The sequence below is a fragment of the Marmota flaviventris genome, chromosome Y (assembly GCF_047511675.1).
Source record: "Marmota flaviventris isolate mMarFla1 chromosome Y, mMarFla1.hap1, whole genome shotgun sequence".
In the NCBI taxonomy this organism is placed as follows: Eukaryota; Metazoa; Chordata; class Mammalia; order Rodentia; family Sciuridae; genus Marmota; species Marmota flaviventris.
The window spans coordinates 9,345,840-9,369,000 of record NC_092519.1 but is presented as its reverse complement, the minus strand read 5'-3'; the positions used below and the strand labels follow the sequence as shown (position 1 = coordinate 9,369,000).

The 23,161-nt window shown below is 44.7% G+C and overlaps 1 pseudogene; it reads left to right on the top strand.

Annotated features, from left to right (window-relative positions):
* LOC139703566 (E3 ubiquitin-protein ligase RNF213-like) overlaps positions 1-23,161 on the top strand; it is a 145,156-nt pseudogene that overhangs the window by 22,300 nt on the left and 99,695 nt on the right.

The window sequence follows — 23,161 nt, the reverse complement described above, 5'->3', positions numbered from 1 at the left end:
ATGACACCAGCAGATTGGGCTAATATGTGTAAAGCTGTGCTAAATGGAGGACAATACCTGTTATGGAAGGTTGCCAGTGAGGAATTTTGCAAGGAGATGGCTAGGCGAAATGCCGCAGTCTGGCTGGGCACAATCAGGAGCCACTTGTCAAAAGAAACTAACTTTATTTTTAGAACCACACACGCCAAACAAAACAGCCTCTCAGGAAAAACCCTCAGAGCCTCAACTGCCACCACCGGCTTTCCACAAGCCTCTCTCTCCCACACAAGCTTCTCCCCACATAATATAATGTTATGTGTTGTATGTATTATATTATGTGTGCACACTTGTGTTTTGTGTTATATGTTTGAATGTATGTATGTCCATATATCATATATGATGAGCATTCATGATAAAATGGATCCAAATTTTTTTTTTTTCATGGGATTTATATGGTTTAATTTAAATTGGGTAAACAACTGTTGAGGATTGTTTTAATATGTAAACAAAAAAGAAGGTTAACAGATCTGTTTGTTTACTTTCACCTTTCCTTTTCATTATATTTAATAATTCTCTTAAAGACAATGTAAATTGTTAAGAAAATTGTTTTCTTTTAGTGCCTTCTGTAATGTTACATAATTTTTTCTTTAGCCATTATTGCCAGAATTCCTATCTTCATCCCAGTGCTGGTGAAGTCAAAGATAAAACCAATCTACAGCTTCTACAATAGCCATCACTGAACTGCTTGCAGAACTTGCCTGGACACATTGTGAGCTCACCTGTATGCATTGTGAACTATCTGCTGGTGCAGTGACTTGTGGTAGTGTTGGGGTATTTTTGCTGATGATGTCATTGGTGGTACAATTTTTCCAAAAGGAGCCGTCAATTGGCTTGGTATATCTTCCTCCCTTCTGCTTGTCATGATCGTCCAGCTAAAATTTGGGGGCCAACAGAGGTGAGGCAAAGAACCTCAGCCCCCGGTGGTACAAAGACCTCTCCACAGGTGTGGCTGTATACTGGACCGGTAGTCAGTGACGGGTAAGATCCAATTGCAATGGTACCAACCTAAGGACCATATGTACTATTGGACAACCTAAGGCAGGCACGGTCCCTAAGCCACATGCTTGTTGTTTAAACAGAGAGGGGGAGATGTTGAGAGCCACAGCCGAAGGGGCCCCAGCAAACTTCCAGCTGCCAGCAAACTTCCATCTGCCAGCTGATGATTGGCTCACAGCAGCCCCAGCAACATCTAGCTGATTGGCTCCTCTGTGGTGATGCTCATTGGGCTGTTTCCCTGCCCTTTCAGACCACGGAGCTGCTCATTGGGGGACTTTTTTGGCTCCGCCCACGTGACCCAGCCAATCGGCCTCAAGAGCAGGAGGATTGTGGGAGGTGGGGAGAAGCTTGTGTGGGAGAGAGAGGCTTGTGGAAAGCCGGTGGTGGCAGTTGAGGCTCTGAGGGTTTTTCCTGAGAGGCGGTTTTGTTTGGTGTATGTGGTTCTAAAAATAAAGTTAGTTTCTTTTGACAAGTGGCTCCTGATTGTGCCCAGCCAGACTGCGGCAGTGTGTGTGTGTGTGTGTGTGTGTGTGTGTGTGATTCTGGTGACTGAATCAGGGTCTCAGGGTCTCATGCCTGCTAGCCTAGCACCCTACCACCAAGCTGCACCCTAGGCCCTGTAATCTTTGCTTTTAATAGTAAACTTGGTCTTCTCATTATAATATACGAGCCTCATATTACTGTGAGATAATTAGTCTGGCAGTTAAACTAAGCACATTTTAAAATGTTGCCCTCTAAGTTGATTCAAAACCTCACATTCCAGGTTTTGATGCACAGACAAGATAGGTAGAATGTGAAGCTGCAGCATAGATCTGTCTCCTTCCTGGGTGCTGTGCAGATGTTTGCTGCACTCTTGGAATGGTCTCTGATGTATGAGCTTGTCCTGTTGCAGTTTATTTTGTACTACTGCAGGGATTCTCAAGACAGGTGAATTTCAGAAGAGATCATGTGTAGTCTAAGAAATATGGTCAGTGGAGCATGGGTTCAGGTCTTTAATCTTGAGCACTGTTGTTCTCTTGGCTGACTTTGACAATTAGGAGTCTCCTCCTCCCAGTCAGGAGATGCACTATTATAAAACTTTAACCTCACAGGTACAGTCACAGCTGAGTGAGATGTCAGATATCTGGAAACACCAGAGGTCTGATCCTGTATGGGCATGGGACTGGGTGTGAGATTCTTGCAGCAAGGAGTTAGAAGGCCCATGGGCACAGTGTACTCCTCATCTGATCAGGGACGGGTGAGAAGCTGTCACCCAAGATCACAGAGGATGCCAAAAAGGTGATGGATGCTGTGCTCTGTCTTTAGGAAGGTTGCTATTGATGTTCTGGAGTCCATATTGGTTGGAAGGTTGGAGCTGATCCTGAAGCATGAAAGTCAGTTTCTGGACCTGAGGCAGTTAGGTGAGCTGAGGCCAGGCTGATAAGATGGCCATGTTCACATAAGTGCTGGCATTCCTCATCCAGGCCACTGAGTGGCGGTCTCCTTGTCCTTTTGGTGGTGACTGTGGGGCACTCTCAGGGAGAGAAAGGGGTACCACAATATTTGTTTTCCTTTGGCTGACTTTGTCATCATTTTCCAGAGAGAAAAAGTTTTTCACTCCAAGAGAAAAAAATGTGACATGGAAGAGACACTGGACTGGAGGATGGGTGAACTCATATTTCTTAAGAGAGAAGAGACAGGTGGATAGCCTCCTAAGGCTGTGTGGGAAGGTAAAGCACCTCATCCAAGGCACTGCTCTAGCAGTCGCACTGGTCACCTTTGAGAGTTTTTGTGGGAATGAAAGTGGGCTGCAAATAGTGGGGCCTTATTTTGTAGAAAGAAGCTTTTAAGAAACATTATTAGCCAGGTTTTCAATGCTTTTCTTGAGGAAGCAGCTTCACCTCGTATGTTCTTGTTGGTGTGACTCCACGCATGTCAATGTCCCTGATTTCCTAGTGTCAGGGTCCTTTGCTGGATTTCCATGGGGGGAGATGTAGATTTCACTCCAGTCTGTGCCCAGCACGCTAAGCTGCTTGCTGCCCTGTCACTTCCAGTGGTGTCCTGAGTTACTGGCACATTCTTCAGGGTCAGCCTTCACCATTGGATGAACACAGGATTCATAGGTGAGCCATGTGGTGGACCATGGCTATTCCATGGTCCTGGCACACAGTTTCTTTAGCTGGTGGAATTGCATTTCTTGTCTTGTTATTTCCCTTTTCAACTGTCTGAGTGGATGTGTTTGAAGGGTCTCCCAGGACAGGGGGCTCATCTTCCCTGGAGGGGAAATGGTCCTCAACCTCCCCTTACCTTGGGAGCATTGCTTTGGCCTCTGGTCTGGTAGGGCAAGTTCTGCATTCTGGCCTGTGCTTGACTCCTCGTTGACAGAGGATAGCATCTGCTACTTGCTGGGACAGGGGCACAGAATGCCAGATACAGAACTGTGCCCCTGCTGTAGTACCCACTTCAATGCACTGCCTGAGTGCTGCATTAGGATCAGATGCAGCTTCACTACTTTACAAGCTCCTCTGTATGGGGCTTATTGTCTTTTTGTGGATGCTCTTGAGAGCTGTCTGGCCCTGGTGTCCTGAAGTTGTCATAAAACTGTGCAGGGCTGTTGATCTCTTTTCTGCCTCCAGGACTGGGCACTGGCAGATCTTTCTCAGCTGAAGATCTAGTCTTAGAGCTCTTGGGTGTTCTTCTGAATTGGTTCATTGTGTTTCCCTCCTACAGGATTCACATCAGCAGATTCTGGGCCTCCTGGCATGGTTTCCTGATTCCTGTAACATCTCTCCTGTTAGGGCTTCACTTCCTGAGCCTTCTCCTCAACCTCCTCCTGCAGACTTGGCATTGAAGTTTTCATTTCAGCTCTCACATATATTAAATTTAAAGGCACTCCCATTTTCCTTGAAGATTTGTTTATATACTATGCTGTTCTCATGGCTTGTGATTACAGTATGTTTTATTTCAGAGATTATTGGTATTTTTAAAGGTTTTCTTGTTTCTTTTCCTTGCATAGTTTCCCATTTCATCCTGTTGTCTTGTTTTTTTTTTTCTTTCTTTCTTTCTTTTCTTTTTTGTATGTTGTGGATGCAACCTATGCTTTCCTTTCCTTTTCTTTTTTTTTCCTTTAAATATGTTTTTAGTTATACATGGACACAATATATTTATTTTGTTTATTTTTACATGGGGCTGAGGATCAAATCCAGTGTCTCACATGTGCTAGGCAAGCACTCTACCAGTGAGCTACAATCCCAGCCCAAGCCTTGGCTTTTGCCTTTGCCAGGTAAGCACTCTGCCACTGAGACACCAGCCCTGTTGGGGTTTTTGTATCTGTTTCCCATTTTAAAGCTTTTCCTATTCTGGTTGGAGATTTTTGTTTATCTGTGTCTATGAAGATAGTCCCCACAAGTGAATTGACAGACTGAGTGCTTCTGGGACAAGGTCCATGGGGCTCTGTGGCTGCCCTTGAATTGACCTGGTCCTTAAGGGCTTCTCTTATGGGTTGGTCACATTTGCAGCCTCTGCCTGCTGCCAGGTTTCTGGAGTCAAGAGGGGAAAGAGGAGGGTGGGCCCCCACTTTTACTCCTGCTTTCCTGTCCTGGTGGCTGTGTCCTCTTGGTCTTTAGATTGAATATTCCCTGTCCTCTGTAGCTGCCCAAGATAGGTGTCTGTCTAGAAGTAGCCTCCAGGCCTGAAAGCCCTGTAGGTGATCCTTCCTGCCCCTTGCCACGTGGAGGGCAGCCCTCTTCTGCCTCCATGGTGGAGGTGGACTCTCCCCAACTGCTTCTTAAACAGACTTTGGTCCCACTTCCTATTGCCTTTCTGCCTCCAAGCCTAGGGTGACCCCAGCAGCTAGTGCTCTTGTGTGCTAGGCCTGGCTGAGCTCACTCTGCTATGGCCTCAGAGTCTGTGTTCTCAGGCCCCAAGTGTTGTTTGCCACTGGTGTGGCCATCTTTCCACTTTCCAGCTAGCATAACTATCAGGTTCCTATTCTACTCTCCTCATTCCTACTGGTTATGATCTTTTATTTTAATTTGTTTTAATTAGTTATACATGATACTAGAAGGCATTTATACACTTTGATATATCATATATATATGGGATATAATTTCATTTTTCTGAATATATATGTTGCAGAATCATATTGGTCATATAGTTACATATATACATACAGTAATAATGTCTGTTTCATTCTACTATCCCTTCCCTCCCTTTCCAATCCCATCACTTCTCTCTACCTAATCTAAGGTAACCCTATTCTTCCCTAATGTCCCCAACCCCCTCAATCCCTACATTACTGTGAATTATCAGCCACATAATAAAGAAAACATTTGGCATTTGGTTTTTATGAGATTGGCTTTTTTTAGCTTAGCAAGGTATTCCCCAACTCCAAACATTTACTGACCATGTCATAATTTCATTCTTGTTTAAAGCTGAGTAATATACTATGAGTATATTTTCTTTATCCATTCATCTATTGAGGGACACCTAGGTTGGTTCTATAGTCTAGCTATTGTGAATTGAGTTGCTATAGACATTGATGTGGCTGCATCATATAGTATGCTGATTTTAAGTCCTTTGGGTATAAACCAAGGAGTGGGATAGCTGGGTTATATGGTAGTTCCATTCCCAGTTTTCTGAGGAATATCCATACTGATTTCCATAGTGGTTACAACAATTTGCAGTCCCATCAGCAATGTGTGAGTGTACCTTTTTCACAACATTCTTTCCAACATTTACTGTTGCCTGTATTCTTGATGATTGCCATTCTTAGGGAGTGAGATGAAATCTTAAAGTAATTTTGATTTATATTTCTCTAATTGCTAGAGATGTTGAACACCTTTTCATATATTTTTGATCAATTGTATTTCTCCTTCTGTGAAGTTTCTGTTCATTTCCTTAGCCCATTTATTGATTGGGTTAGTGTGTGTGTGTGTGTGTGTGTGTGTGTGTGTGTGTGTGTGTGTGTGAAGTTTTTGAGTTCTTTATATATCCTAGAGATTAATGCTTTTTCAGAGGTGAATGTGGTAAAAATTTTCTCCCAAGCTATAGGCTATCTCTTCATATTATTAATTGTTTACTTTGCTGAGAATAATCTTTTTAACTAAAATCCATTCCACTTATTGATTCTTGATATCATTTCTTGGGCTTTAGGAGTCTTATTAAAAAATCAGATCCTAGGTCAACATGGTGAAGGTTTGGCCCTATTTTTTCTTATATTAGGTGCAAGGTCTCTGTTCTAGTGCCTAAGTCTTTGATCCACTTAGAGTTGAACAATTTCTAAGTGGAATTTTGGATGGAGTGGAATGGATGTGTATTTTCAAACTGCCCTCTCCACACAAGAACTTACAGTCTGTTCTTTATCATGAAAACTGATGAATGATCCTACAGCAGGGTAGAGGGGAGGAGGGATTAATTCTTTTCTTTATGAGCATAACCTCAGTGATTTTTATGTCCAATTTTTCATTGCTTTTGTTTTTAAATACATGACAGCAGAATGCATCACAATTCTTATTATACATATAGAACACAATTTTTCATATCTCTGGTTCTATACATAGTATATTCACACCAATTCATGTTTTCATACATGTACCTTGGATAATAATTATCATCACGTTCATCCATCATTAATTACTCAATGCTCACTTCCTTCCCCTCCCACCCCTCTTCCCTGTCTAGAGTACTTCTATTCCTCCCATGCTCCCTCTACCTATCCCACTATGAATCAGCCTTCTTATATCAAAGAAAATATCCAGCATTATTTTGGGGGGGATTGGCTAATTTCACTTAGCATTATCTTCTCTAACTCCATCCATTCACCCAAATGCCATGATTTTATTCTCTTTTATTGCTATGTAGTTTTGCACTGTGTAGATATGCCACATGTGTTTTTATCCATTCATCTATTGAAGGGCATCTAGATTGGTTCCACAATTTAGCTATTATGAATTGTGCTGCAATAAACATAGATATGGCTTTATCCCTGTAGTATGTGTTTTTAAGACTTTTGGGTATAGACTAAGGAGAGGGATAGCTGAGTCAAATGGAGGTACCATTCCAAATTTTCTAAGAAATCTCCATACTGCCTTCCATATTGGCTGCTCCAATTTGCAGTCCCACCAGCAGTTTCTGAGTGTACATTTTCCCCACATCTTTGCCAACATTTATTGTTGTTTGTATTCATAATAGTTGCCATTCTGACTGGAGTGAGATGGAATCTTAGAGTTTTTTTTGATTTTCATTTCTCTAATTGCTAGAGATGATGAACTTTTTTTCATATATTTGTTGGTTGATTGTATATAATCTTCAGGGAAATATCTCTTCAGGTCCTTATCCCATTTATTGATTGGGTTATTCCTTTTTTTTTTTTTTTTTTTTTTTTTTTGTGTGTGTGTGTGTGTCTAGCTTTTTGAGTTCTTTATATTTCCTAGTGATTAGTGCTCTATCTGATGTGTGGTTCCCTCCTCAATCACGTGTATGGGTTAGTTGGAGGTTAGTGTCTGCTTCCAGGCTGGCAGTGGAGTTTTCATCAGGGCCACTTTTCAGGGTTCTGGTTAAAACTGTTTCCTTTGCTGCTTTCTCCATTTATGGATGCCAGCATTGTTTTCATAACCATCCTGACTCCTTTTGCTATTTCTAGCTCATTCTGCCAGAGGCCTAGTTAAGCTCTTGCCCACAAAGGGGTGTTGCTGCAGTATGCTTGCAAAAGTTATACATTTCTCTCCCAGCCTAGGGCTGGGCAGCCTAAGAGGTTGTGTGGATTAGATAGAGCAAGGGAAGAGAGGTAAGAAAGAAAGTCCAAAAAGGAGCACAGGCAGCACTCACACACTAGAGAGGCCTGGAGGGCCACCTCCTGCTGGCACTGAGACTGCAGTGGCTCTAGCTCTCACCCAAAGTTGTGCTTCTTCCACCTTGTACTCCTGAGTCTCTTTTGATGTACATTATTCGATTAATAATTAACCCTAGGAAAATTACCTGAGTTTTTTTTAAATAATTTTCAAAATATTATTAACCAAGTAAGCCTGTTTTGGTTTAAGCGATGATATTTGTGGATTAAAGGAAATAAGGTCCATGCAACCCTAGTACAGTGCCTGGAACATTGTTTGGTAAAAGATGTTGGTCAGTGGTGTCATCCTGCAAAAGAAAAGGTTTGCTGAAGTCCTAACTTAAAGCAGGAAGTGGAGCAGGCCCTAGATGTTTACTTAGTGTTTATTGATGGTCTCACTAGGGGCTGTGACCAGGTGTGAGTTGTCCAGCATTGTGGAGTGGTCCTGTGTTTACCCCCTCTCTGCCCCAGGCATCACCAAACTCCAGGTATTTGTGGATCTGACCTTCATTTCAGCCAGAGAGAACAGCATTGATGTGGACTGGGTGGCCTGCTTCCATGATGCTGTGCAGGGCAACATGTCTCTGCTGTTTAAGGCAGACAAGAAGGCAGGCTTCATCAAGTCCATGGAACTGCTGACAGAACTCTGGAAGGCTCTGCAAAATGACCCTTATCTGCCCAGTATGCTGGTGAGATTTTTTTTCCTGGTTCCAAGGTCTTGCAGCCCTGGGAAGTGACTGTGCTTTGAGGACACACAGGCATAGAGGCATGTAGGCAGCCATTTAAACTGATGCTTAAAATCAGCTTTTTTAAATGTATGAAATTGCTTTCTTTGTCTTGGTTCAGAAGGGAGCTACACAACTGCATGTAAAGTGCAGTCTCTACTCTACAGGACAAGGGTGGAAAGAGCATGGTAGGAAGTGTGTGAAAGGCTGTGCAGTGATTTTCTCTGAACAGTAGTAATTGTCCTTTCATCTTGTTATTTTTGAATACTTTTCACAATTGATATTGATTATTTTTTTAACAGAAAAATAAACATTCAAGTAAACTGCCTATACCAGGGTCTGAGTTAACTTACACCACATAACTTGCCCAATGAGCAGAGATGTCTAGAGATGTCCTGCACTGACCTTAGGATGGTTGGTCCTGCATGTGGTTGGATGGTGGGGAAATGGAAAGTGTTTGCAGTTTGCAGTTTTTCTGCTGGAAGCTCACATTCTGTTCCACTTTTTCCTAAGTTCTTCTGGTCATGCTCAGAGAACATGGCAAGACATTAAGAACTTAGGGCTCTTGTTCAGTCAAGCATTTCTTCTCAGAAGGCCTGTGTTCTGGGAACTCAGCAGGATGGAGGCATCCCATCTGGGAGTGCAGCCTTTTGCCGTGCATCCAATCATCCATAAGTGCAGGTCACATGCACTCTAAGTGTTAAGTAAGAATGGGATACCAGCATAGCCACACTGAGTGGCCAAGGTCCTGAGGAACAAGGTAGAGGCACCTGAGATAGCTGCAGAAACTGGGTGAGCAGCTACACCTGGGGCCCTGGAGGAGGGTGGATGGAGTTTGCCCAGCAATTGAGGAAGACAGTCATACAAACCCAGGCCCATATTCTCTGCTTTTGTCCCAACATAGAGATTCTGCCAGGAACTTGGAGTGGCTAAAGACAGTGAAGAAAAGCCATGGGTCCATCAAGTTCTCGTCCCTGTCCCTGGCCACAGCATTGAACAGCAGAGGCATCTGTGAGGTCAGGGCATCCAGATTCCAGGTGTGGTGTTGGTGGTGTGCACTGGCTTGCTGCAGAGTCATGGTTTCAGCCATCAGAAAATGGCCTCTAAGCATGTTGTGCCTCCCAGATTTCCCCACATGCCATCCTGTGCCTGATCCTCCCTGGGGGTCACAGTGGAACCAGATTGCTTCTACACTTTGGAAGATCTGAAGAATCTTTTAAACAAGCTGATGCTGATTTCTGGCAAGAAAGACCACAAGAGTATGGGAGTGGGAAGGTTTTATGAGGTGAGAAGGTGCTCCTGTTGTGTCAGGCTGGGCATGCTCACTGCCCTTCTGCCTGCAAAGGGGAAGAAGCAGGGGTTGGCCTCTGGTAGACAGAGTGGCTCCAGAGAGTGGAGCTGGTGGGTATGCAGGGTGCACCTTGCCTAGAGCTACATCTGAGGTGGGACAGGCCCTGGAGGCATAAGCTCCTTCTTAAGAGCATCAGAAGAATCTGTCACCACTGGTGGTTAATCAGCTGCATTTAGCAGGAGGTGACCAAGTAGATAGTTCTTAGGAAGAAGAACCAATGTCTTTATTTACTCTGTAAATTGGCAAAATCAAACACCTTAAGATTCTAATGGGCACTCTTCATCAAAACTAAAGTAACCAAGCCAGGTGTGGTGCACATGCCTCTAACACTAGCTACTCAGGAGAGAGGCAGGAAGATGGCAAGTTAGAGGCCAGCCTCAGCAACTTAGTGAGAACCTGTCTCAAAATAAAAGGATTGGGGACATAGCTCAATGTAGAGTGACTGGGCTCAATGCCAAATACCAAAAAAAAAAAAAAAAATCCTGAAATAATTGTTGAAATAGGTTGTTGGTTTATGTAGTAGTCTAGTAGTCTCTCTCTTGTGTTATATGTTCCTTCCTTACAATTTATTTGCATTTTACAATTGACATTTTTTCCCCCACTGCTGGGCATAGAGCCAGAGCCTGGCACATACGAGGCAAGTGCTCTACCGCTGAGCACAGCCCAGCCCACAGTCAACATTCCTATCTGCCACTGATCACTTCCCAAAGATGAGAGCCCACTCCTTAGGCTGATCATGTTTCTTAGTGACCCAGTGGGAAGAATAAACCCCAGCCCCTTGAATTAGAACCTGTGTTCTAATCTGAAAGTTACCACCTAGATTGGCACATCCTTCTTCAGTAACTCACTGTGATATCTGCCCCATGCCCCTGTTTCCTCCAGTTTTTATGCCATGTGCAGTGGCTTGTGCAAGCCTTCCTGAACCTACACTCTGAGAGAAATATGCTATTCTGGACCTGGACTGCCAAGGTCTACTGCTGCCTCAGGAATGGCATCTCCATCAACATGGACTTCCACTTTGAGTTGATAAACCAGCTGATAGAGAGTGGGATGTCACTCAGCTCCTGGAAGCCCTCTAAGGCAGATGGAGCACTTCTTGGATGACTAGAAGGAGTTGGTGAGCAGGAAGTGCAGGTAGCACTTCTACCTCAACTTCTACACGGCCAAGAAGCTGGTCCACCTGAGCACCAAACTCAGGAAGCAGTGTCCCAGCAAAGCTGCCCTCATGATGATGTCTTCATCAAAGACCACTGCACCCCAGTGACACCTTAAGGGCCACCAAGGGGTTCAATGAGGCCACCAGACACCACGTGAAGACAGTGATAGAAAAATTACCACTATTGTAATCTGCTGAGATCAGCCTGGTGACCAAGCTGAGGGCTTGGAACAGGCCCTGGAGAAGATTAGTCTCTTTCTGCCTGGCTGCCTGGGCCTGGAGGCCTTGGGCCATTGTCTGGCTCACCTGGCCAGGATTGGGAGGCCTCTGGTGGAGCAGCCTCTCCCTGAGGGCCTCAAGCTGGCCAATGTAATCTGGTCATATGTGGCCACTCTGAGGTGCTGTTGGCTACCCTCATCTACATACAGGCCCCTGCACAGCCCTTGCCCCCTTTTGATGAGGTGCTACTCTGCACCTCAGGGACCACATTTGAGGAGGTGGCCCTGCTCTTGCACTGCTGCCAACTCCAGTTTCCAAGGGGCACAAAGTCTACAGCCTGCTGTTCATGGATCAGCTTAGCTATGAGGTGGCCTTCCAGGAAAAGGCCCTTTTCCACACTGCACACAGTATCCTTGGGAGGATCACCAGCTAGTACAAGTCTTTGATGCAGCATGGGAGTGCTGCTACCTGTCCTCAGCCTTCAGCCAGCACAAAGTCCACCTCATCCTCCAGGCACCCCTCAATGCCATCCAGGCCTACCTGGCACATCACTACCAGGTCCCAGCACAGAATCTGTAAGTGGCAGCTATGTTCAGAGACTGGATGTGTGTGGGAATTGTGGCATTGGAGAGAACAGGACATGTTAATGAGAGCACTGGGGTGGGCAGGTAATCTCTGAGTCTTCCCAGTGACCCCTGCCTCTGAAGCAATGGGCACCTCAGATGACACCCTCTGCAGGTGGGAAAGTAAGTCTCAGGAGGTTCTGACTCCCTGCTGTCAGTGCTTCCCCTAGAAGGGGCCCCCTTTCCACCCAGGTTGCAGTTGCTGGGAGCCCTACTCCTCCCCCTGCACGGACTTCTTGGCAGGTCACCTTTTTCTTGTGTAAACTCCCTTTACCTCTTCTGGGTCATGTTGGTATGAGCAGAGGAGGTGCAGCTGCCCTGACTCCAGGAGAAAAGTGCCTTTTCACCCTCCCTTCAGTCACTGTCATGTGTCCTTGGAAAGAGGTGGTGATTTCCATTCTATTCACTTCATCCTGTGAGCAGCACTCTGCCCTGTCAGAACAAAATCTGCCCTCCCCTCCCCCCAAGGGACACACCTCTGCTTTTACTTTATTATATTTCCACTGCTCTCAGGAATGCCAGGAAGCTGAGTGCGTGAGGACTGTGGCTTCATGATGGAGTTGTTCTCTAATCTGATGTTTCATTGCATCAATTTTGACTTTTACACAGAGAATTAACTGGGTTTTTTTTTTTAAACTGGGGATTTATCCCAGGGGTTCCTTATCACTGAGCCACATCCCCATCTTTTTTAATTTTTTTGTTTTGTTTTGTTTTGAGACATGTTTTTACTAAGTTGTTTAGGGCCTCACTAAGTTGCTGAGGCTGTCCTTGAACTTGTGATCCTCCTGCCTCAGCCATCCAAGCTGCTGGGATTACAGGCATGGGCCACTACTCTTAGCTAAAAAGTAACTTCTAATCTTTCTGAACTCTGTTCCTCTTGGTCCATAGGCTTGGGATCTAATGTCCTCATTTTAACATTACAGGGAAATCTCTCTACATGAAGAGATTGCATAAAAAAACTGAAAAAGAAGTTAAACAGTGAAAAAGTGCCTGTAAAGATTGTTCAGTTGATTAAAGCTCAGGTGGATGAGGGCTGAATTCTGGGCTCCCTCCTGTTTTTCTAGAATGCTCAGTATTAGAACATACCCATGATATTCCACTTTGATGTGACTGCTTCGGTAAGTTCCCATATAGCAACTTAATGGCCACATCAGAAAGCATAAGTTCCAGGGCCCCACCTACTTCTCCCTTCTCTGCCTACCTGTGGTCAGTACTCTTCTCTCAAGGAAAAGACAGGGTCCTCCCAACCCCCAGGACCCTTCTTCTCTCAAGACAGGGTCTGGGCTGGGACCTGGTAGAAGAAGAAGGAGGGTCCTGGGGTTAGGAATAATGGTTGGTAATTGTGTATTTTCAAACCCATGCTTCTCTGTCTGTAGGTACAGACTGGAACTTTGATCTTTCTTTTCAAATTCCTCATTTTACAATACCTAATGGATATAAGTGGGTAAATATGGCTTCAGAACCCATGCCACTTATGTATAATTGAAATTCCAGAAGGAAATTAAGTACTGCCAAAGAGGTCTTCAAAGCTGGTATGTACACAGGGCATTTGCAGGTGGTCATGGCACCCTTTGGATTCTGTGGCCCGTGTCATGGGGTAACACATCTTAGTTGTTTCCCACTTTTGCTTTAGAGAAGCAGTGACTGCACTGTAAGGAGAAATGCATGCTTGGACTTAGATGTTAATGATGTCTGGAATTAGAATGCTCTCATGTTGATTGGTAGCATCTTGGATTTGTCTGATCCAACAGATCAGTTCTGTGTGTCTGGATTGAGTCTCAGCCATACTGAGTGTGGGAGAGTCTTGTGTTGATGGCCAGTCTCCCTCATTGCCAGTGAAGATGGCAGGGAAACTTCACACATGAAAACGCATTAGTTGGTGGTAGTTCTATTGTTGCATGCGTGTTCATGCTTGGCAGAGAGATGGAGCCACAGGATTGGAAATGGCTTCCTGGGTTACAATGTGGCTGCTGTAGTTGAGCTTCTGTAGCACCTAACATGCAGATACCAGCCTCTATGAATAAGAGACTGCAAAGAGCCACATGCATTCAAGTGATTGTTTTCATAAAAGCCTATCCACAGTAGACTGTGTGGGGGTGTTAACACACACAGGCATCTTCCAGGAAATCAAATTCTAACTTCTATTTATGTCTGTCCTTTACAGAATTCACATGCCCACCCCCCCCCCCCCAGTTTAGTTTTCTTAATATCTTCCCCAACGTCACTTGCAAACCTCCCAAGGAAGTGATAGCCATGGAGCTGAGCCCTGAGAGAAACTTCATAGAGATTTGAATGGATGAGAGAGAGTTCTGCAATGCCACTTTCCAAAGACCTTACCAATATTTAAAGCAATTCCATCAAAAACAATACCTGGACACATTTCAATACCAAGAAGGCTCTGATGAAGGCAACCCATGGAGAGCATTTAGCAGCTCCTCATATATTGTGGGATCATCCACCCCTCCTGATCAGAGCTCCAGATTTTTGCGCAGTTCCTCAACTGTGGGCTCAAGGACTATGAAGCCTCTCCATTCTGCAATCCAGGATGTACTGGAGACACACTATGGGGCTTTAAAACTTCATAGTCATCTTCATGATTTTCATGGCAAGAGACTTTGCCACACCAACACTCATCCTCTCATCAAAGCCCAGGGAAGCACACAGTCACCATGGATGGTGTCAATGAAGAAGAGCTCACCCCTTTCATTCTCCAGAGCAGGTGGGAGTTAAAGCCTCACCCACATGTGTTCTTCAGTGACACATAGACAATGACACCCATAGGCTTCCATCTCCAGCCCAATGAGAATGATAGTGTTGATGTCATCAACCATCTTACTAGGTAGATAATCAAGAAAGATGTCATGATAGAAGAACTAACTGTACATAGGGCTGTTACTTCAGGGGACACCCTTCAATGTTGACATTGATAACCTGTCCAGACATGAGAAACTCTGGAGACTTTGCTGACCACTAGGAATTTCTTAGACTCTTGACCCTGATGAAACACATGAGCTACAGACAACATGCTCAAGATTCTGGCCATTGAGATGCAGTTCCGATGTGGTATCCCAGTTAGCATCATGGGAGAAACTGGTTGTGGGAAAACCAGTCTCATTAAATTCTGTAGTGATCTGTGGCATGCTGGTGCCCAGGCTGAGACCATGAAACTGGCCATGGTCCATGGAGGAACGACTGCAGCCATGATTCACTACAAAGTCTTAGAGGCTGAGAAAACTACCTTATCCAATAAGGACCTACACCAATTGGACACCATCTTGTTCTTTGATGAGCCAACACAACATAAGTCATAAGCTGTATTAAATAAGTCTTGTGTGAATAACAGAACATGTATGGCCAGCCCCTAGAGAACTCAGGCTTGCACATCAATGCTGCCTGAAACCCTAACAGGAAGCACTTCCAGTAGACCATCTATCATTTGGAGTCAGCTGGTTTGGGCTACAGGGTCAGTGCAGAGGAGACAGCAGACAAGCTGGGCTCCATTCCTCTCAGGCAGCTGGGGTATCATGTCCACGCCCTGGGCCCGAGCTTGATTCCTCTGGTATGGGACTTCAGGCAGCTGGATGACACTGCTGTAAAGCTCTATATCCAGCAGATAGTGTAGATATTGGTGGGCCATGTCAGGACTAGCAAGGATGAGACTCATGTGATCACGAAAGTGCTCTCTGCCTCTCAGAGGTTCATGAGGAACACTGCAAGTGAGTGCAGTTTTGTCAGCCTCCAGGATGTGGAGTGCTATGTGAAGGTGTTCACATGGTTTCATGACTGCAGTGAGATGCTCTTTGTGAAGCTGAACCACTTGCTCTGTGACAACACTGTCAGCAAATATAACTTCAGGAGAGAACTTCTTCTCTGGTCCCTGGTGCTGGCAGTGGGAGTCTGTTACCATGCCTCCCTAAAAGAGAAGGACTCCTACTGCAGAGCCATTTGCAGGTATTTTCCAGAACCATATGACAATAGCAGGGTCATCCTGGTCAAGATCATGCATGCACATGATCTTTTCCTAAGTGGGGTGCCTCTGAGGAAAACCGTAGCCAGTATCTTGGCTCTTAAGGAGAATGTCTTCATGATGATCATCTGCATTGAGCTGAAGATATCACTTTTCCTGGTAGGAAAACCTGGAAGCTCCAAATCTCTTCCAAGACCATCATGACAGACACCGTGCAAGGCAAAACTGCACACTTCACTCTCTTCTGCAGCCTGAAGCAGGTCCACCTGGTGTCATTCCACTGCACCCCACAGAACATCATAAACACATTCAAGAAGTTCACTCATTTCCAGCAGGAGAAGGATCTACAGCAGTATGTGTCTGTGGTGGTATTGGATGGGATTGGTTTGGCAGAAGATTCTCATAAACTGCCTCTGAATGATCTGAACCCTCTGCTGTAATACGGGTGCATTGAGATGATCCTGCCCCCCCCCCAAAAAAAAAAAAGTCAGATTCATAGGTATTTCCAACTGGGCTCTTGACCCTGCCAAGATTAACAGAGGCATCTTTGTGTCTCACAGCAGCCCCAGTGAGAAGGAGCTTCTAGAGAGTGCTAGAGGGATCTGCTCTTCAGAGAGCCTGGTGCAGGACATTGTCAAAGGGTACATTTCTCCCATTGGCAAAGCCTATGAAATTGTGTGTCACAGACAGAACAAGGAAGTCTTTGGGCTTTGTGACTATTATAGCTTCATCAAGATGGTCTTCAGCATCACCAGAGCATCTAAAAATACATCATCATTGCAGAATATTGCATGGGCAGTCCTTCAGAATTTCAGTGGCAAAGATGACATCCCCACTTTGGACATCTTGATGGCCAGGTTACCTGAGGCCAGATGCATAGGAGAAGTCAAGCACCCTGGAACTCATCAAGGAAAACAATTACAGGGGTATGAAGAGTGTATCACTAGGGGAGCTGGAAGAAGCTGAATCCTGCTACTTTTTCATACTGACCAAAAACTACATGGCCTTGTAAATCCTGCAGAAGTCATTCTTCAGTGAGGACCAGCAGCCCAAGATCATCTTTGATTCCACTTTTCCCTGGGGATAGGAGTACACCCAGATCTGCAGAAACATCAAACAGGTGAAAACCTACATGGAGACTGGCAAAATGGTGGTGCTGTTGAACCTGCAGCACCTCTAAGAGAGCCTGTACAATGCTCTCAACCAGTACTACATATACCTCGAGGGCCAGAAGTACGTGGAACTCGGGCTCGGCACCCATCATGTCAAGTGTCGTGTCCACCCTAATTTGTGCCTAATTGTCATCAAGGAGAAAAGTGTGGTGTATGAGCAGTTCCCCATGCTCCTCATTAACTGGCTGGGGAAGTACTACCTGGACATCAGCTTGGTGCTGCAGGGGTGGCAGAAGAGCATCATGCAGGAGCTCATGCAGTGGGCAGAGGAGTTCGCTGATGTGAAGGCCCATCAGTTCCTTTCTGGGCACAAGTACAGCCCTGCTGATGTCTTCATTGGCTACCACTCTGACACCTGTGCCTCGATGGTGCTGCCAGCTGTGGAGAGGCAGGGCCCTGTGCACCGACAGAGGAGCTGTACCACAGAGTGTCTGAGGGAACCAAACGGATCCTGCTTGACTGTGCCACACCAGATGCTGTGGTGTGGCTGAGCACCTCCATGCTGGGCTTGTTTTCCACGCAGGTGCTGTTGCAGGAATACTGGTCAAGCATCAGCATCACTCCTTTGTAGACTTCCTCCAGGCCCAACTTTGCAACATGGACTCAGAGCACCATGCCATCTTCACATAGGTGACTGCTTCCACAGCCTTTCTCTCTCCTCTTTCACCCAAGAGCCCTGATTTCTTGGGCCAGGAGTTCTTGACTCTGTTCAAGCCAGTGTGCAGTCTGGGAAATGGGTGTGTCCCCTCCATGTTAGGCACAAGGAAGATAAGTTAAGTTAGGCTTCTATTGCCTGGTTGTGAACAGAGCTCTATTCTGAGAGCAGTGCTGAGCACAATGTTCACTTCCCCAGATTGCTAGATGGCCCCAGGTGTAAGTGAATTGGCCTGCTTCTCATCCTTTGATGATGTAAGAGTAATGGATGAGTATGCCTCCCAAGCAGGTGCCCTTAGTGTCATAGGCAAAAGCTGTATAGCCAGGTAGGGGCACTGATCATAGGTGGTGTTAGCACAAAAGAACCTGGCTGGTTTCAAACTTTGCAGATGAGATTACCTCTTTATTCTGGAATAAAATTTCATGCAGGAACCGAGTGATGCCTCTGATGGATCCACTCTCCTGGTGGAAAATGAGCCATCAGCCAAAGAGGAAGCTTGTGCTTATATAGAGTATAATGAGAGGTAACCTAATTATTGCCAGAATGTGCCTAATGGAGGGTCCAGGGTTTGCAGTCAGTAGAATAGATGGAGGGTTGGATGTCAGTGGTGAATATTTATCTCTTTCCCTCTGTGGTCTCATTGTACTATCACTGAGGAAAGACTTATTTTGGGAAGGGCCAGTACTTTGGCTTCTTCCCAGAGACTACCAGTCTAGGCTTGGATGAATATTTTCTCCCCAGGGCTTGTCTTGTCACTGGAAAAAAATGTATTGGGAACATATCAATGCTCTCATTGTATGGCTTTCTTTTTTATTCCCTTTTCCCAGGCCACACTATTTTGAGATTTTTCATTTTCTATATCCAACAGGCAGTTCTCCTTGAGAGGCCCCTTGGGCTACCTGTTAGGGCTAGCTGGGTAGTCATCAGAGCAGAGGGCTCCATGGAGCACAGGTGTTGAGTCTGAATCTGCATCTGTGCAGGAGACCAGAAGGGGACCACTGACGGAGTGTGAAGTTCAGGCTGTGAGTGCTGGGTTGTGGGAATGGCATACATGGAGAGACATGTCATGTAGGGCCTTGTCAGCATCCTTGAGCTTGGTCTTGCTTGCACAGAGAGGAGCAATGGAGGACAGTGTATGTGGACATTCCCCACTGCATGGGCAATAGAAAGATAGTGAATCAAGAAATTGACATTGACAGGATAGACCTGTCAAGAAGCTGCTGACATGGTACAAACTGCAAATGGTTAGCAGGCAGTATGGCTGGGCAGATTACTGACTCCATGGAGGGGTGTCAGGAGGTGGAAGACAGTGTTTCTGAGCTCACTGCATCTTTGTGCAATGATATGAAAATTTGTACTCTATATGTTTAAAAAGAATTGTAATGCATTCCACCATCATGTATTTTTTAAAGAGAGAGAAAGAGAGAGAGAGAGAGAGAGAGAGAGAGAGAGAATTTTTCAATATTTATTTTTTAGTTTTCGGCAGACACAACATCTTTGTTTGTATGTGGTGCTGAGGGCTGAGGATTGAACCTGGGCTGCACGCATGCCAGGCGAGGGCGCTACGGCTTGAGTCGTGTATTTGAAAAAAAAAAATCAATAAAACCAAAAAAAAATTACTTAGTAATTCTTGTTCTTTGCTACAAGAAATTGTAGAATGTTGTTATTATATAAACATATATCATGTTAACATGAAAGTGAGATGTAGGTAATTCAACCAATTAACCACTGTCATTCTAAAGTTCTCAAAATCTGAACTGCAAATAAACATGTGATTTTTTTAGCAGACACAATATTTTTATACCTTTATTTTACTTATTTATGTTTATGTGGTGCTAAGGATGGAATCCAGTGCCTTGCAAATGCTAGGCAAGCACTCTACCACTGAGCTAAAACCACAGCCCCATAAATAAACATGATTTCTTATTTAACTTTATCTAGATCTGATTTACTTTGGTCTCTTCATCTTTATTATATTGTATCTACAGCTGATTTTTTCTTGCAATATCTATTTATTTTAGTAAACTTGGTCATTATTTGATTTGTTCATCGAAGTTAGATGGCTTGTTCTGAAAAAACATTTATATATAAAACAGTGAATATGTCTTCACCTTTTCAAGGTACTAGTTACTGTTACTAGATGTAGAATTAAGTTCCATCAAGTCCTGCTAACTGGTCTTAAGACAAGTGCATTTGTGAGTCTCTTGTACTTAAAAGTGATGGAAACTTCAATTTATGGCCCTGGCTTATAGACTAGAAGGCTCCTTGACACAGAGGAAGGAGGTGTCAAGATCTTAGGGCAGTGGCTATGGTGCTGAGCCACTGTCTTCTTTCTCCTGTTCTTTGTCCCATCTCTGCTTCAGGCACACCATTTAGAAGCAGGTCCAAGGTGCTGTCACCCTTCTGCTGGCCAGCATGATCTTTCTCATCAATAGAGATGGCAACTTTGAGCTTCTGATCAGACCACACTCACCAGCCTGGGCCCAGGACCTATCGATATTTATTTTCAGTGATACCAATTTGCTGAACATTCCACTTGTGATGAATAACATAAGGTAAATAAAAAATCCACATGGCACCCTTAGTAGATCTCCTGTGCTTGAGAACATAGACTCTGCTTTCCAAGGAATGTTTGTGCCACCTCCTTCTATAACCTAGAGGATGTGGCATCCTGACAGGTCTTTGTTCTGTCTCCTTTCTCCTTATTTCCTTCTCTCAGGGCACCTGGTATAGTTCAGAAATCCATGTTGGACTCCATGTGCAGTGGGAACAATGCCCTTTGGAGAGAACATATCCTTAAGCATTCTCATATTCCCTGATGCTGATCCCAGTTCTGTAGGGGCCTCCCAGGCTTCCTGTGCAGATTGCAGGGATTTCAATTCTGGAACATAGGCCAATAAGGGTCAGGTACAGGCACTGGAGACTTGGTTCTGTGTAAGACTTTGGGCCCTCCAGTTCTTATACACAGGAGACCTAGCCAGGAAGGCAGATAGCAGCTGACTGTGCAGCCTCAGTACATTGTCTTTGTCCTATTTTTTTTTCTTTGTTCTAATCAGTTATACATGACAACAGAATGCTCTTCTATTCATTGTACACAATGGATCACAATTTTTCCACTTCTCTGGTTGTACACAAAGTAGGATCACACCATTCATGCAATCATACATTTATCTAGGGTAATGAAGTACATCTCATTCCACCATCTTTCCTACTCCCAAGCCCCCTGCCCTCTCCTCCTTCTCCTTTGCCCAATCCAAAGTTCCTCTACTCATCCTATGCCCCTACATTATGGATTAGTATCCACTTATCAGAGAGAACTTTCAGCCTTTTGTTTGTTTGTTTGTTTGTTTTGGATGAGCTTACTTCATTTAGCATAATATTCTCCAACACTATCCATCTACAAATGCCATAATTTTACTCTCTTTTAATGCTTAGTAATATTCCATTGTGTATATGTACCACAGTTCCTTTATCCATTCATCTATTGAAGGGTGTATAAGTTGCTTTCATAGTTTGGCTATTGTGAAGTATATTTGTATAAACACTGATGTGGTGCAGGTGATGGAACCCAGGGCCTCACACATGTCAGGCAAGCACCCTACTGCAGAGCCACTCCTGGCCCACAGCGCCTTCTGAGCACATGTCCTCTGGTTTTCAGAGCATCATATCAGGAATTGATTCTCAGTTCACCTCACCGCACTGCAGATCCAAGAGTGAGATGACCTCCATCGTGGTGCAGAACCATATGAGCCTTCCCAAGGGTGCTTGAAACAGTGTCCCCTTCAGCTGAAGAATCAGGGACTATGTGGAAGAGCTCTTGGTCCAGGCCCAGTACATCACAAATAAAAAAACATGAGCCCTGTTCAAGATGGGTCCAATGCAGCCTGGTGAAGCAGCCTTTACCCACAAAGATACTGCCTGTCCATCAGTGGGCAGACAGCAGTTAGCACCTGGTAATTTCTGGGCTTGTAGTTTTCACACTTTGCTGTGAATAAGCTCAAATCATGTCCTGCCTTCATTTTGAAATTTCTGCTGAAGGAGTGATAATCTCCAGTAGGTCAGAAGCCTTTAAGTTACACCATGAAGGGAGTTTATGAGGTGATTTCTGGTGTCACACTGGCCAGCAGGCTGGTGAACTGGATCATATTCCAGCAGGGACAGAGATTGCTCTCTGCTGCAAGTTGACCATACACATCCTGAGGCTCACACCCATGAAACATCCCCTTTAAGTCATCTTTCACATACATGTGAAATCATCTTATCAACATTTACTTAGAGAACCAGTATGTTCAAAGTAAACTTCCTTTCCTGGGTCTACATTCTGCCACTTGTCCAAAACCAAAGTGAAGCAGTCTGTCTCCTGCTGAGAGGATGTTTCTTTACCTGGGACTATGCCCTGCCTGGCCCTGCTTGTCCAGCAAATTATGCAGCTAGGAGCCAACTCCCCATCTGCTGGTAGGTAAATCTCTCTGGTTGGCATAGTCTCTGACCCCAGCCCTAAAGAGCAGCCCACTCAGTCCTGATTCCCTGGGAACCCAGGGAGATATATATATATATATATATATATATATATATATATATATATATATTATAGCACAAGTATAGCACAAAATTCAGGCCACCTTAGAAGTTTTTTCCTTTTGAGTGAGTGTGGCTTTTGTGACCTAAATTGAATGTTGATCCTGTCTTCCTTTCTGTGTCCCCTAGTATATACATCCACCATTCTCTATTCCCATAAGGTAGCCAATGGCATTTTGTCCCCAAGTCACCCTAGGGTGCTGCACTAGCCTGTGGCTCCTTCCAAAGAAGTGAGTTTCTCTCAGCTGTGGCTTCACAGGTCTCAAGCCACTCTGGCTTTCACCTCACAGAATGGTCAGAGACGTTAGTGCTAATCTTCCAGCAAACTCCCCTGGGCATTTTTCTTGCCCAGCTCCCTGGAGATCAGCAGCATGAGCTTGTTCAGTGCTACTTGAGGGAATTCCTGCTCTTGACCATGAAAGTGTCCACCTGGGAGGAGCTGAAATTAGGTATCCACTCAAGGTCAAATGTGAAATTGCACAGTATGGACTGGGGATAAACATGGGAACTCAGGTTCCAAGAGCTGGTGCTGCTGGGGGGAATAGAAGGAGCCTACAAAATGCTAGGCTGAGAACATCCTCCAAGCTGCTAAGAACACAGGTCCAATACACTTTACTTCCCAAGGCCTCCTTGAATCGGACATTTCTACTATCTTGAAATGTTCTCCATGCTCCTTGTAGCAACCTCTAAATTGTTGAGTTTCTCTTGACAACATTAAGGTAAATATGTAACTGACCTCTTAAGGTAAGAATAATAAGTGAAATTCAGTGGCAAGGTTGATATTTTTTTGTTTCTGGAGCTGGGAAAAAAGCCAAGAGTCTCAGGCACCCTAGGCTAGTATTGTCAATAGAGCTGCAGCCCAGCCCAAGATG